At 47.5% G+C, this 14034-nt stretch overlaps 1 protein-coding gene across 3 annotated transcripts in view; it reads left to right on the forward strand.

Moving 5' to 3' along the window:
* The window catches only part of RNF220 (ring finger protein 220), a 229797-nt gene that overhangs the window by 26430 nt on the left and 189333 nt on the right, over positions 1 to 14034 (forward strand). The window lies entirely within an intron of this gene.

Genomic DNA, 14034 nt, shown 5'->3' on the forward strand with positions numbered 1-14034 from the left:
TTCTAAGTTTGTCAGCATGTGGTCAACCAGAAGATGGAAGAAAGCAGTTTCCTCCCCTAGAAGAAAAGGAAAGAAGATGCAGAGGAGAAAGGTGTGAAAAAATGGACCTGCTTGAGCGGAGGAAGGATCTGCAGAGGTATCTGGACAGGCTGGATCAGTGGTCCAAGGCCACTTGTATGCGATTCAACAAGGCTAAGTGCCGGGTTTTGCACTTTGGTCACAACAGCCCCGTGCAGCGCTACAGGCTTGGAGGAGCGTGGCTGGAAAGGGTGTGATTCTTATTAGGTCTGGAACACAAGTCTTATGACGAGCGCCTGTGGGAACTAGGATTGTTTACTCTGGAGAAGAGGAGGCTGAGGGGAGACCTTCTTGCTCTCTACAACTCCCTGAAAGGTGGTCATAGTGAAGTAGATGCTGGTCTCTTCTCCCAAGTAACAAGAGACAGGACAAGACGAACTGGCCTCAAGCTGTGACAGGAGAGGTTTAGACTGGATATTAGAAAAAATTTCTTTACCAAAAGAGTGGTCAAGCATTCAAACAGGCTGCCCAGGGAAGTGATTGAGTCACCATCCCTGGAGGTATTAGAAAATGTGTAGACGCGGCACTTTGGGGCCTGGCTTAGTAGGCACGGTGGTGTTGGGCTGATGGTTGGACTGGAAGATCTTAGAGGTCTTTTCCAACCTTAATGCTTCTGTGGTTCTAAATTGTGCAGAGACTAGAAGCGGGGAGTGCAGCTAGAGAAGTGGCCGTCATATATTTCAAGTCTAGGAACTACAGGAGTACAGTGACCCCCGCCAACTAGTAGGGTTACCTGTCCAGAGGACTCACAAAATCAAAGCTGCAGTGCATGGCTGTCCAAGGAGGGCCACCCATTCACAGGTATCCATGTGCCAGCAGCGAGGATGCCAGGGCTCGGTATGGCAGGATGCTGAAGCCTTTTACCTCTGTTTTCTTAGTCTAGCTGACCCAGGGCAATTCTGACGTCTACTTGAGATTTTGTATAGCTTGTTTTAGTTTAATATGACATTGGTTAGTGTTTAAAGGCTACCTGGGTTACAAATTTTACTGTTGTATTGATTAGCCGGTCTTTTCTGCCTGGTTGCTGAAGATGAGAAGGAATTGAGAAACATGTTCCCAATTGCCCCACCAAACTGGACGGCTCTTCCCTACAGATGCCTGGCATTTTTCTCAACTATCATCTTGCTGTGTGCCTTGCACACAAGGCACAGGCTTCTTCCAGTATTGCATGCCATGCTTGAAACTCACATTTGCAGACCGCGTTATATTTCTGCCACCACAACTTCTGCTTCTGGATATGTGCAGGAAGGTTTTGAAAAAGCCAGCAGTAACCAGTATGATTCTTTCAAGCAAGGTGTTCATGTGGGAAAAGCAGGTCAGAGACCAAGAGAGGATGCTTGGTTTCACTGTTACCTAAGTATTGCTTTGCCAGCACTCCTTCTGCTGCAGGGAACAGAGCTGGGAGCAACTGTGTTAGTACACAGACCATGTACGTTCATCTGCTGGGAGGTGTTGTACTTTGGGAAACTGCTATAAAGTGAATCTGTGGCAGCAGCAGTTGCAGATTTTGTCCTTTCCTACTCTTTGAATGGATGAAGGGTCCCTCATTGCCCCACGTGCTTTCCACTAGCAGTGGGCACGTGTGATCCTCCCAAGGAGGATGCGTGGGCCCCATAAAGCATGGCTGGGATGCTGCTGTTTTATCTCCGCTGGCCCCTTTGCTGTGTTTATTGATATCCTCATTCTTCCATTTCAGTGCTTCAGCAGTCATGGTGATAAACAGCACTGTAACATCGCCCCGTGGGCACCTCTGTCGCTGTGATGTAAAGGTGTTGCTTAAGTACCTGTGCTGCAGAGCATCCCCAGATGGGAGCTGGTTTGAGGGCTTGCAGTGGCAAATCGGCACATGGTACCTCCGGAGGTCGTGGTCTGAGGAGGCAAGTGGGCAGCAGACACAAAGTTCTGCCTCTCATCTTTCACTCTATCCGCAGAGTGCTGAAAAGCACAGATTCTGTTGAGATTAAGTTATAATTTAAGGCAGTGAACATGTGCTCTGCTGGCAGCTATAAAGATTCAAATCATAAAGTTTTACAGTGGAACGGTTTCTGTAAAAGCATCGTTAGAAAGGGGGAATCGTGCCTTTAATTCTTACGACTTATGGGGCTGTCTGGTTTGTTTTGGTTTTAGTGGTGCTTGGTGTGACCTGGGGTAGGGACCCATCCCCGCTTTCCATTTAAAGTCAAGCCTTTCTTCCCCAGGGCCCTGCTGTTCTGCTGCCTTGAGAAAGACTGGAGATGGTGCAGACTCTTCTGTGTTCACCCCATCTACAGACAAGTTTTGGAAACCCTAATGTGTGCAGAGCTTTTGGCCAGTTGGATTAGCAGGGAGAAAGATGATCTGGTGTGTGCGGCAGCCTTGGTATGGAGCCTGGGGAAATCCAGTCTGGGATACAAGTACCTTGAGCACGTTGTAAATGCCTTTCCAAAGCGGCAGTGTTGGGTTAGTCAACCTGAGGACTATGTGGCTGTTGAATCTTTCCAAAGGATGGATTAGCTTCCTTGTTCTTTCAGACTTTAAACCCAAATTAGGTATCGTCATGTCCCATAACACTGGCTAGTGTCCAAAACGAAGCAACATCACATGTTGCCTCAAGTTTATGCACCGTGGGGGTGGTGTTCTCCGCCTATAATATCTTTGCTATGGTGGCATTGGAGTGGAGACCCAATTGGTTTCAGCGAGTGAGGGCTCCCAGGTCTGGGCTTCAGAAGCAGTCTGACATTGATGGTGAAAATCTGCAGCTGCTGCAGGAAAGGCAAATGAATTAAAACATAATATGAATAATACAGTCAATACAGCAGCCATGAGTTGTTTATTTTTATGTTAAATTCAATGCATTTTTGTCACCCTCATATTTTGAGTGATCAATAGGCCAAAGATTTTCATATTAACAATACTCAGCTGCATTGTAGAAGCAGGGGAAGTGGGAGATTTTGGCAGCTGGATGGATGCGTAAGGTTTTTGTCATCTCTTTGGGACATGCAGAGAGCAGTTTGAGATTATGAATAAGCATCATAGATAGATATATTTGCTGAAAGATCAGCAGTGAAATTGTTAAGAGTATTCCCATTTCAATGGTTATCTCCAGCTCCCAGAATTAGCACCCCAGTGGGGTGAGTTGACTACAGCAGACCTCACCACGCAGTTACAGCAAGATCTTTACAGGGGGAGGAACACACCATTGGTGTGATTACACTTGGTTCATCTTTCAGTTTTATTTATTTATAAACTAAAACACAAGAACTTATTGTTAATGAAAATTAAGATTGGTGGTGCAGGTGGCACGTGTGTAATATTTAGGGCTTTGACCCTCGGTGGAGGACTGTTCTGCGGAGCTTTGCAGCTGGACCACAGTTTCAGGGTGAAACCGAGAGGGGAATTTAGCTCAGCTGTAAGTTGGCTGGGTTTGAAATGGGGGTGTTTTAGACTCCTGAGTCTTGAGATTTCATGCAATTCTGGCAAAGAGCTCAAATAGGGCGTGGGGAGAGAGGCACTTTGCAGCCTTCGTCTGCAAAATGGAGGAGCAGACGGTTAGCTGAGGTGCTGTCGCTATCTTATGGATGGAAAGAAGGCATTTAATCTATTCCACTGGGCAGTGGAAGTGACTTTCCAGCCTAGGCTGGCAGCTGGCGGCTGGCAATATTGCCTTTAAAGCTGAGTGTCATGGGATTAGATTGAGTCCTGTGGCATTACGGCCAAGTCTTGTTCTGCTTTTGAATCCTCCCTTCGCCGAGCCCATAGATCAGCTTGTCTCAGGCTGTGTGATGGCAGTAACCCGGCATTATTGAACCTGTCCTCTTTGCTCTCCCAGGCAGTCACACGTGCGTCTGGCCAGATTTGCAGGACTCAGCAACGGACAGCCCGGGCCCCTCTTACTCAGAGGAGCAGATCAATAACAGAGGCGGGTGATAGATGAGGAGAGTTAGGGATGGATAATCTGCTGAATTTACATGACCCAGGGTGGTCCAGGGAAGGCTGCGGCTTTGCTGGGAGACTTTCAATAGGAGACAGAAGTTGCCTTAGTTTCCAGCTGCTGACTGCATTTTAAAAAACATTGCAGGGTCTGTTTGGGTGGGTGGAGGAAACTGCCAATTGTGAGCAGAAAATAAAAAGCGGCGTGTTTGCTGCCTGCCTTCAGGGCTGCATCCCCCCGGCCTCTCTTGGCAGCAGCCGAGCCAGCGCTGCAGGAAAAGGAGCTTGCACTGCCATCCACCCATCTGCCCATGCCAGCAGGCTCCATCTCATGGTGCAGTTTCAGGGGAGAAGGAAATGCTGTCAGGATGGCCAGGATAAGCTTTATATGGAGACATATTCAGTATAGGTGTTAAACTGGTTGTGCTGGCTCACTTCATAAGAAGCAGAGGATATCAGTCTGAAAGCTCGGTATTTCCAGGATCTGGTTAGCAAATGTGTCATAAAACCGAGCACCAGCAGGTAGAAAAGAGAAGCAAAAAGCTGCACTTTTAAATAATAATAATTTAAAAAAGATTCCAGCTTTCCAGTCCCATTGATACTGGAGAGTGGAGTTTTAGGGCTTAATCCTATAAGATGTTGCTAAATTCCTTCTGCCATGAGAACAGAGCAGATGCCAGCTTTTGGGGAGGAAACTTGCCTTGAATTGAGGCTGCCCTGTAACTGTTTACAGTGGTGTCTTCCTTTTGTCTTCTTTCGTTTGATCTTTCACAGAAGCATCTGGTCTGGCCTTTGGTAGAGACACCACACTGGGCTGGAAGGACCACAGGTCACTTCTTCTGCCCACAAGTGACAGCCCTGGTGCCCATAAAATACAACCTTCCCGCTGGCTGGAGTGCGCTGCCGACAGGCTGGCACACTTTGATTTAAGTGCTTTAGCTTTTTCTATAATGTGCCTATGTCACTGGGTCTCAGACTCAGTTTTTGTTAAGAAACAATATTTACAAAACCTGAAAAACTCCAAACAAACAGTAATTTGAAATAACTGTGTACACCAGTCCTTTAAAAGCCAACCTTCCTCCCTCCCTTTCATCTGTTCATCTTGGAGGTCAGGCCTGATGGTATTCAGCTTTTGCACAAAACTCCGAAAGATAAAGCACTGCAGAGGAACTGGAAGCAAAAATGAGGACAAGAAAGCTGTTTTCAATATGCAGACTGATAAAAATGCCCAAATTCCTGATAGTAGAAACTAAAATAGATTTTCCCAGTGCAACAATTTCAGAAGTTTTTAAAAATATAGATCTTTTTTAAAAAATACATATATATTTTAAAAAATACACATGATTTTAATCAAAGTATATTTCTTTATTATTTTACTGGCTGATCCTACAGTTAGATCTATTTTGGATGCAGCTGATTGAGAATCATCTTACTCCCTCTAATTCCAGGAAGCTTTTGCTGTCTGTAGAGTCTTTTCCTGTATAAATCTACCTGCGGTGTTCATGTCTTGGTGTGAAATGGTCCTCTTCTGCTTGAAGGTGCCTGTCCACAGGTAGAGAAAGCATTGTGGGGGCTGAGACCTTCTGGGAAGAGCAGTGCTGGAAAAAAAGCAGGACACTGCGAGCTGCTTGTGCAGGAATGCATGGGGCTGATGTGGACATAAAATCATTAATCAGCTTTTTTTTTCTTTTGCTGTTTTGCTGGATATTGTATGTAATCAACAACAGATCGTGGCTAAGGAGGGGTGGTTACAAAAGATTACACACTACGACGAGGGGCTCTGACAGCGAGGACATTGAAGAGTTTTCACACCAAGCAAAAACTGTTGCTCTGATGCAAAAAGACCTTAAAGGGATCGATTTTAAAGGCTTTTCTTCTTCAGGTCTCCCTTCTCCGCTCTCCATTAGTACTGAGGTTTGGCCCTAAGTCTAAAGTGCTACTGGGAAGGGACCCAGCAGAGTGGGGACGGTCTTGCACGGGATGCAGGCTGCTCTGGGCTGTGGTGTTGCGCATGTGCTGACAGGCTGCAAGGGAGGCTGCAGGGATGGGAAACTTTTGGCTTGAAGTGCCTTGCAATTCTGTAAATCACCTGTTTGGGTAGCTGTGTTGTGTGCCAGAGCACCCCCAGTGAGGCCATGGCTCAGGGATTGCAAGGAGCAGCCTTGTGCAAGTGTAGCGGAGTTCAAAGGAGAGCAGTGGTACCCAGGGGTACTCATAGAATCATAGAATCACCAGATTGGAAGAGACCCACTGTATCACGGAGTCCAACCATTCCTATCAAACACTAAACCATGTCCCTCATTCAATGGTCTTGGTAAAACATGTGGCGTCCAAACAAAGCAGTTGTGTTGCCACCAAAGCTATCTGTAGGCAAGGCCTGTATCAGAATTCTCTTCAGCCCTTTTGGTTGCCACTCCTTTGTCCCAAGGAAGAAGAAGGAGCAGTACTAGAAGCCAAGCGTGGGTGCATAAGCCCACACAAATAAGCATGGGGGTAGGCAGCAAGGGTAACCCTGCAGTGCAGATGTGCTCATGCTGCAGCAAACCTGTGTTTCATTGGTGCTGGGGGCAGCTCTCCTCTAACAAACCAGTGGGAAAGCTGTTTTCCTGCGTGAAAAATGACTGCAATGGACTCAGATTGATGCCTTAAAATGCAATATCTCTGTCAGGCTGGTGTGTAATTGTGAGGTCTGGTGGAAGGAGCCCAGAGGAGAGCTCACGTGGGAGCAGCAAGGTAGGGCAGAGATGGTTTTGATGCCCATGGGGCAGTGGAGGACAGTGCTGCAGGGTTTGGCAAGACCCAGGCTCAGCTTCAAGGAGAAATGGGCTGTTCTACTGGAGAAGCAGCTGTTGTATTTAAAGCAGAGAAGTTTTGGAAAGGTAAAACCATGTTTCAAACAATTCTGTGTAACAGTGAAGAAGAGGCACTCTTGCACAGCTCCCTATGCACGTGAAGTACATACCCATTGGCATGTCCATACGCAAGCACACGTGTGTCTTCCATAAAATCACAGGCACGCACATATCTGGACACACGTACACACGCCCAGACTGGGGCCTTTGTACATTTGTGTTTATTGAATGGGATTAATACAGGGCAAAGTTCCCTTCGCTTGCTACTTCCTGACATTTCAGGGAGAAAAATGTCCTGCTGCAGCCTCAGGAAAATAACTGAGCCAATAACTTAAAGGAAAAAAAAAAAAACCCAACTCTCCAGGATTGCTCCAGTTAAGGAATTAGCCTGCCTAGCCTCTGCAATAAAGCTCCTCTCCCTCTCTCCCTGTCAGTCCTGTGGCACCCTCCCTGCTCTGCGTTTTAATTCCAGCCTCTAATCTCAGCCGCTCCTGTGATAAATTAATTGTAATGATAGAGGCCCCAGTTACGAGGTCTGCACCGTTTGCTTGTAATCTGAGCGACAGGTTTAGGGCCTGCTTTATTTAAGATGCGAGGGTAATTACATGGGAGTTAGCATATGCAGGCAGGGAGATATGATTCATTCTCCCAGCGACGGCCATGACACAGCTGTTTGTCGGATAAAATAGAGGAACCGTGTTGTTACAAAATGTTCCCCTTATTATACCTCATTAAAAACAAGGCTGCGATAAGTCAGACCTGGCAATGAATAAAATGTATTGCCCCCTGTAAAAGCTGATAGGAGAGGAAGAGGGTCTTCCCAGCAGCCTCAGGTCATTTATTTATTTATTTTTTTGTTCTCTCTCCTTTCTTTCCCTCCGGTTTTCTGCCTTGGACGGGCTGCTGGAGAAAAGAAAGGAATCATAGAATCATAGAATAACCAGGTTGGAAGAGACCCACCGGATCATCGAGTCCAACCATTCCCATCAAACACTAAACCATGTCCCTCAGCACCTCATCCACCCATCCCTTAAACCCCTCCAGGGAAGGTGACTCAACCCCCTCCCTGGGCAGCCTGTTCCAGTGCCCAATGACCCTTTCTGTGAAGAATTTTTTCCTAATGTCCAGCTTAAATCTCTCCTGGTGGAGCTTGAGGCCATTCCCTCTTGTCCTGTCCCCTGTCACTGTTTTCTCTCCCTTTCTCTTCTTCTTTCTTCCTTTCTTTGAACCTGCCTGTGCCCTCCCCTTCTGGGAGCAATGGCAGATAAGGCAGAGTCGGGCCAACGGCAATTAGCAAAGCCTTGTGCGGGGAACAAAAGGGGAGATTTGTTCCCATCGGCCTAACACGAGTTGTGCCTCTTCACCTTGCCTGAATGCAACAGGGTGAGAGAGATGGGAAGCTCCCCTTCCAGCCCAGGGGCAGGGGTCTTCCCAGGCAAGTTATTGAAAAGGGAAAATAAAATCTAAAAATTCGAAATAACACCCGCACAAAAAGTGCCTTTCAGGAGAAAGAAAAAAAAATATGTTTTTCTTTCCCTTTCTTTTCACACAACCCGTGAAGCGTAAGGTGATTCTCCCCCCTTTTTCATCTGCAGGAAAACAGTGCAAGTTTAAACAATAAAAGCCAAAAGTGGGGAAGAAGGCCACAAACGACTTCTGAGAGCCCCGTCAGGGTGAGATGTAGAGAAAGGGTCTCTCTGAACTGGCGTGCCGGGAGCAGATGCATAAATCCGTCGTCTCTGAGAGTGCTCGGGCACGGCAGTTCAAAGGATGCCTTTCACTCTTTCACCAGCGGTTTTTTCTTTGCGCACACTTTAAGCTGTCAGACTTTGTGGCTTGCAAGCATTCTTGCTTATTTATTTATTATTTTGGTGCCCAATGTTGACATTTGTTTTAATTTTTTTTTTTTTTATTCCAGGGAAGACAGAGTGGTTTTCAAGTAGTAGGAGCAGTGAGAGGTCTTGCCCGCTCTGGAGGGCTGTCATTTGGGTGAGAGGCACCAACCAACTTGAGCAAAGCTCGAGGCGGGCAGCTGTGGCCTTTTGGAGCTGTTTGTATGGGCTGCATTAAACCAAATGACGTGTGTCTTGGTTTTTCTAACCATTTTTTTTTTCTGAGCTCTGATCAATACGTTCAGCTGTCTCTTCTCAGACCATTTGCTCCTCTCTTGCGTATGTTGCTCTTTTCTTCCCACAATAGCCGAGATGAATGAATAAGGCTGATTGATAGATTGGCTGGTTTATTTTTAACTTAAACTATTGAGGGAGATTTATAAAAGCATCATAATTTCTCTCTGGATGGATTTTAAGTTATAAACACCGTAACATTTGATTAACAAGATATTGAGCTGCGTTCGATTTAGAAATTAAACACAATATCTTAGAAATAACTTCTTAGAGTACCAGACACAGCAAACGAGTCACTTTTTGTGTTTGTTCCCTTGGGAATAGGTCCTGTTTGTGAAAATGTGTGTCTAGTTTGCATCCAAAACACCAGATTTTTGGAACAGTAAGTCATTGCTCTCCTGGGTGATCGGTCTCCGTGCTGTACCCAGGTCCTGTGTTGCTGTGTGGCTGGTGGTGGGTGTAAGCAGTGAGCTCTGGAGTGGCAGTGACAGCAGAAGGCATTGCAGCACCACGGGGTATCACCATGCTACCAAACCAGTTAGGGTCTTACAATGATAGAGCCAGTGTCATGGGCAAAGAAGATCAGATCCCAGTGTGTAACTTACATTTGTGACCTGTTGCAGCTCATAGGTTCTCCCGTGTGAACCAGAAGAGGCACAGGTAATGCCAGGTCTTGCCTTTGTCTGGTGGTAGTAGTGGAAAAGTGATTTCTGGCTTAGGGGCAGTATCAGCTCATGACAGTACTGATATGATTTGTGTCATGGTCCTGCTGGGCTTTACAAACTCATTTTAGCTGTGGGGAACATGAGTGCTGTGTACTTGCCAAGAGTCTATCCTGTTCACATCACCTTGCCACGAGGGCATGGGATGTAATGATGAGGAGGCCTCTCAAGACAAAATATCCAAGGCAGATGGGCCCTCATGCAAGGTTCTACAGCATTGTCGTGGATGGAAATAGTGCTGCAAGCTTCAGGATGGAACTAGAACATTTTGCAGTCTGATGTTGAAAGGCTGGGGAAAAGCCAAATGCAGCATAGGCAGCCCTTGGGGAGTTTTCCACAAATCTCTGGGTTAATCACACTTTCCCAGACTGGCTTGCTTATCCCCTCACCTCCTCTTCCCCGTTTCGTATTGATCCTCTGCACCAGTTCTCCTTTCTGAGTATATCTTGTTTACAGAGATGTAATGAAGTGTCTTATTTCCAAATAAAATCCAAAACAAGCAGGAGTAATGGTCTGCAGATTCAACCACTCCCATACTGGTAATTTACTAAAATTAAAACTTAATTAAGTCAGGTTCACTCAAAGGTTTTGCATAATTTAGTAGCCTGTCTTGGATAGCCAAGGAGCTATAGAGGCAGGCAGCTGAGTCAGGAGCCAGGTCTGTCATCCAGCTCTGGAGTCAGAGCTATTACTTAGCACTTTGTACACTTACATCTTTTCACTTTTAAGATCTCAGCTGCTTAAAGGAATGAGCTGAAATCACTGCCTTGTTTTTACTAATTGGGAAAGCGAGGTCCAGAGACAAGCATCAACTGTCCAGGCTGATGCTGTGAGCAGTAGTAGACAAGAACCTGATGTCCGTAGTCCCTCATCTCTGTTTATGCATCACACCAGCCATTATCCAGAGTTTTTGAAATGGATTATCACACAGTCGCAGCACCTGAACAGGGACATGTCTCTGCTGAGGGATGCAACTTGGGTTTTAAAGTCATGTTTCCGGAGATTATGTCACCTTTGAGCACAGGACCACTTTGTGTCACTTGTGGATGACACTTTGTGTGTGCAGCCAGATCATGGTGATGGCATCCATATGACTTGCTGCTCTTGGCTCCTTTGCAGGAGAACATGGAGGAGGGAAGAGAGCTGCTTCCAAAGATCTTACAGTCTTGGGAGGGAAGACGGGCAGCAGAAGCAATATTAAAGAGAACACAGAAAGGCTTGAGGTGTTGTAAGAGTGCAGCAGCAGAGGTGATGGGGAGCACGTAGGAGCAAAGACTGAACTGATGGACTGCTGTCAGTGTCAGGCTGTACTGTCTCCCCCTTCCAAGAGATGCCCTGTGAGAGTCTACTGTTAAACTGGGAAGAAACTTCTGTAGCCACAATTATTTGGTCTCTATTCGACAGAGAGAAGGAGGAAGTTTTGTCACTGGATCCTCTGCTGCTTTGGAGAGTCTTGGTGGTAGAAATGCCAAGCCCTCTTTCTGCTCCTCTAAAACGGCACTAGTCAAAGCACCACTGTGGGAGTTAGCCCAGAAAAGCTGGTGGCTAATATCTGAAAACCACAGCTTAGTGCAGTTTTGCTCTTCTGTTGGATGCAGGTATCCAGCTGCATCAGACATACTTCTACACCCTGGTCAAACAGTTTGAGCTTTAAAGCTTGTCTATCTCAGCTGTCCTGCAGGTCACATGGGGACAGCTAATGGGGACTGCCCAGGTGGGTCAACACCACAAGGCTTTGAACCCCAACAGGGCTGTAGGGGTGTTGTTGCCCAACTGAAGCCTTCGAGAGATGCTGCCTTGGCTGCAAGGGATGGATGAGCTAGTGGAGCTGGCTCTCTGCACAATCAGGAGTGAGTGGGGCTTACAGAGAAGAAATCATTCACTGTGAGTGGAATACAGAATGAGAGTGGACACTTGAGAGGGAAACGGAGAAACCGTTTGGCTGAAGGTGTGTAGAGGGGAGCTCACCTCAAAGGGAAGACCCTGAAATGTCTCCCTCAAAGGGAAGGGAGCTGCAGGACTCAGCGTCTAGACCATCAGCACTAAACAGGACACCAGCACTGGTATGGAGGGGAGGGACATCAGCTAGTGGAGAGGTTAAGGATCACCCAGAAGATGCCGGCTCAAGAGAAGGGGGGACGGCAACAAAAGCTCGGGGTGGTGGCGGTTTGTAAAACCAAAGGCCAGCCCTCCCCTCCCCCTTGCCCCATAGAAATCCACGGGGGGCTGGAGAGGCAGGTGAGTAAATCACACCGCCCAGCTCCATCACCACTGGGCTCTTCTTTGTGCGTCGCACAAAGGCCGCGAGTGTTTTATTTTTAGTGCGTGCGGGTGTATGTTGGTGTGCGGACCCCCCCGGCCGAGGGCGAGCAGTGGCCGGGAGCGGGGAGCAGGGCCCCCACAGGACTGGGTGCCCCAGCCAGACAATGCGGAGGGTGGGCTGGGGGAGGCTTTTGTCTCCCTGTTTTATACACTCTCTTTTCAAGGTGGGGAGGAGGGAAAGGGGCTGAAAAAGTTTTTGAATTTCAATCAGGTTTGGCTTTGAAAGCCTTTGGCTTTTGTTGCGGGGAGAGGAGGGGAGGTTTACATTTCAGCTGAGCCTGGTGGATGGGCGCTGGGGAGGCGAGGGGGCAGGAGGGGCCGTCACTTTCATGACATCAGTTTGGCTTTGGGGCTAGGCATCCAAAAAAAAGTGTCATCCCAGAGCCTGGTTGTTTGGCCGGCACATGGAGAGAGGGTGTCGCGGGGGGACGATGCTGCGGCTGCTGTCTCAGTAGCCGTGAGACGGAGATGTCCATCTGAAGTGCCAGGTGTGCAACACAAGCCTGCCTGAATAGCTTGTCCCCTCCAAGTGCTGGCTGCCCCCTCCCTGCCTAGTTTGTCCCCCCACTTCGGTGGCAGTTTTGCCTTGCGTAAGCTGGTGAAGAATGGACCCACCCATGCCTAGAAATCCGTCTCCTCCCTCCCTTCCCACTCCTTCTCCCCTTTTCTGAGCAGTGTAATGGAGCAGATCTTACAGGGAGCAGCTGCCTCGGCCCCCGTGCCTGCCTGCCCCGTGTTCCACGTTATAACCTCAGGGCAGAAGAGGGGTATGGGGTGCCTGGTGCCCCCAAGGCGCAGAGCACGGGTCAGCTCTGCCCATGCACAACTTCCACCATGGTGCAGGCTTTGGAAAGGCTTGTTCAGCCAGCCACCGTGACACCCCTCGACTGGGTGCGATTTCCAATCTTGCAGCACCATGATGTCATGTTGGGAGCACACCAAGACCTCTGTGAGGTTCACCTACCTCCACACCCTGCTCACCCCCTTCCCACCACATAGGCAACAGGGGATTACTCTCCCCTCAGCCTTGGCCAGGAAGAGGTCTCGGGGAGAAGAGCATCACTTGTTCCAGCTTGTCATCATCTCCAGTAACGTGTCCTTCTTGCATGTGGCAATGCTGCATGGCTCTTGTCCTCTATCTGCCTGGCAGGAAAGAGGACCTGTACCAGCTTCCATGATTGTATCACATGGTGCAGATTGCCCTTCTTCTTTTGTCTGTGGCTGTGTTCAACTCTCCTATTCAGCTGCAGAAGAGCTTATTTTCCTTTGTTTTGAGTAGACTTAAGAAAAACACAAACCCACACTTCCAAGAGCAAATTTCAGCTCTCCTAACTGCCAGGTATTTGGTTGCACACCTCTAATATTAAAAATCAAGCACTGCCCTCTTATCCTGGTTGCTGCATTTCTGAGGAGGACAAACTTGGAGTAAAAAATGTGGACAAACTCCTGGAAAAAGAAGGAATACAGTTTCACATGAATATTTTCCATTTTTGAGAGAAATTCCGGATTCTAGGTCATTGATCTCAATTCTCAGGTCATAGAAAGAGTGGGAAATTCCTGGTTTAAAGAAAATAAAATCAACAACCTTTGGGGTTTGATCAGAACTCTATGTCCCAGAGGTGTGTGTGTGCCAGATCAATATTCCCTTGGCAGTGAAATAAGTTCTTCCTCTTGTGGATCCTTCAGAAGCAGCAAAGCAAGAGGATGAGAGGGTGTCAGGAGCCGGTCTTAACTCTTACAAACGGAAATGTCTCATATTCTGATAAATATAAAGAACCCATCTTTGTTCCTCAAAAGTCAGGAGAACCAGAACATCAGTCTGGCCTCAAGGGGAACATCTTTACCTAAGTCTTGTATCAGTACAAGTTGGGAGGAATTTCCACAACCAAAAGAATGGTTTGAAATGTGCCTCATTTCATCCTAAGTTATTTGAGTTTATTAACAAATATGGGCAGCCAAATGAAACCCCAGCGGAGAAGAGCCCGGTAGAGCTCACCAGCAGCAGCTGTGTGAGAGTGCAGTCTG

Source organism: Phaenicophaeus curvirostris, chromosome 8 (genome assembly GCF_032191515.1).
Source record: "Phaenicophaeus curvirostris isolate KB17595 chromosome 8, BPBGC_Pcur_1.0, whole genome shotgun sequence".
Taxonomy (NCBI): Eukaryota; Metazoa; Chordata; class Aves; order Cuculiformes; family Cuculidae; genus Phaenicophaeus; species Phaenicophaeus curvirostris.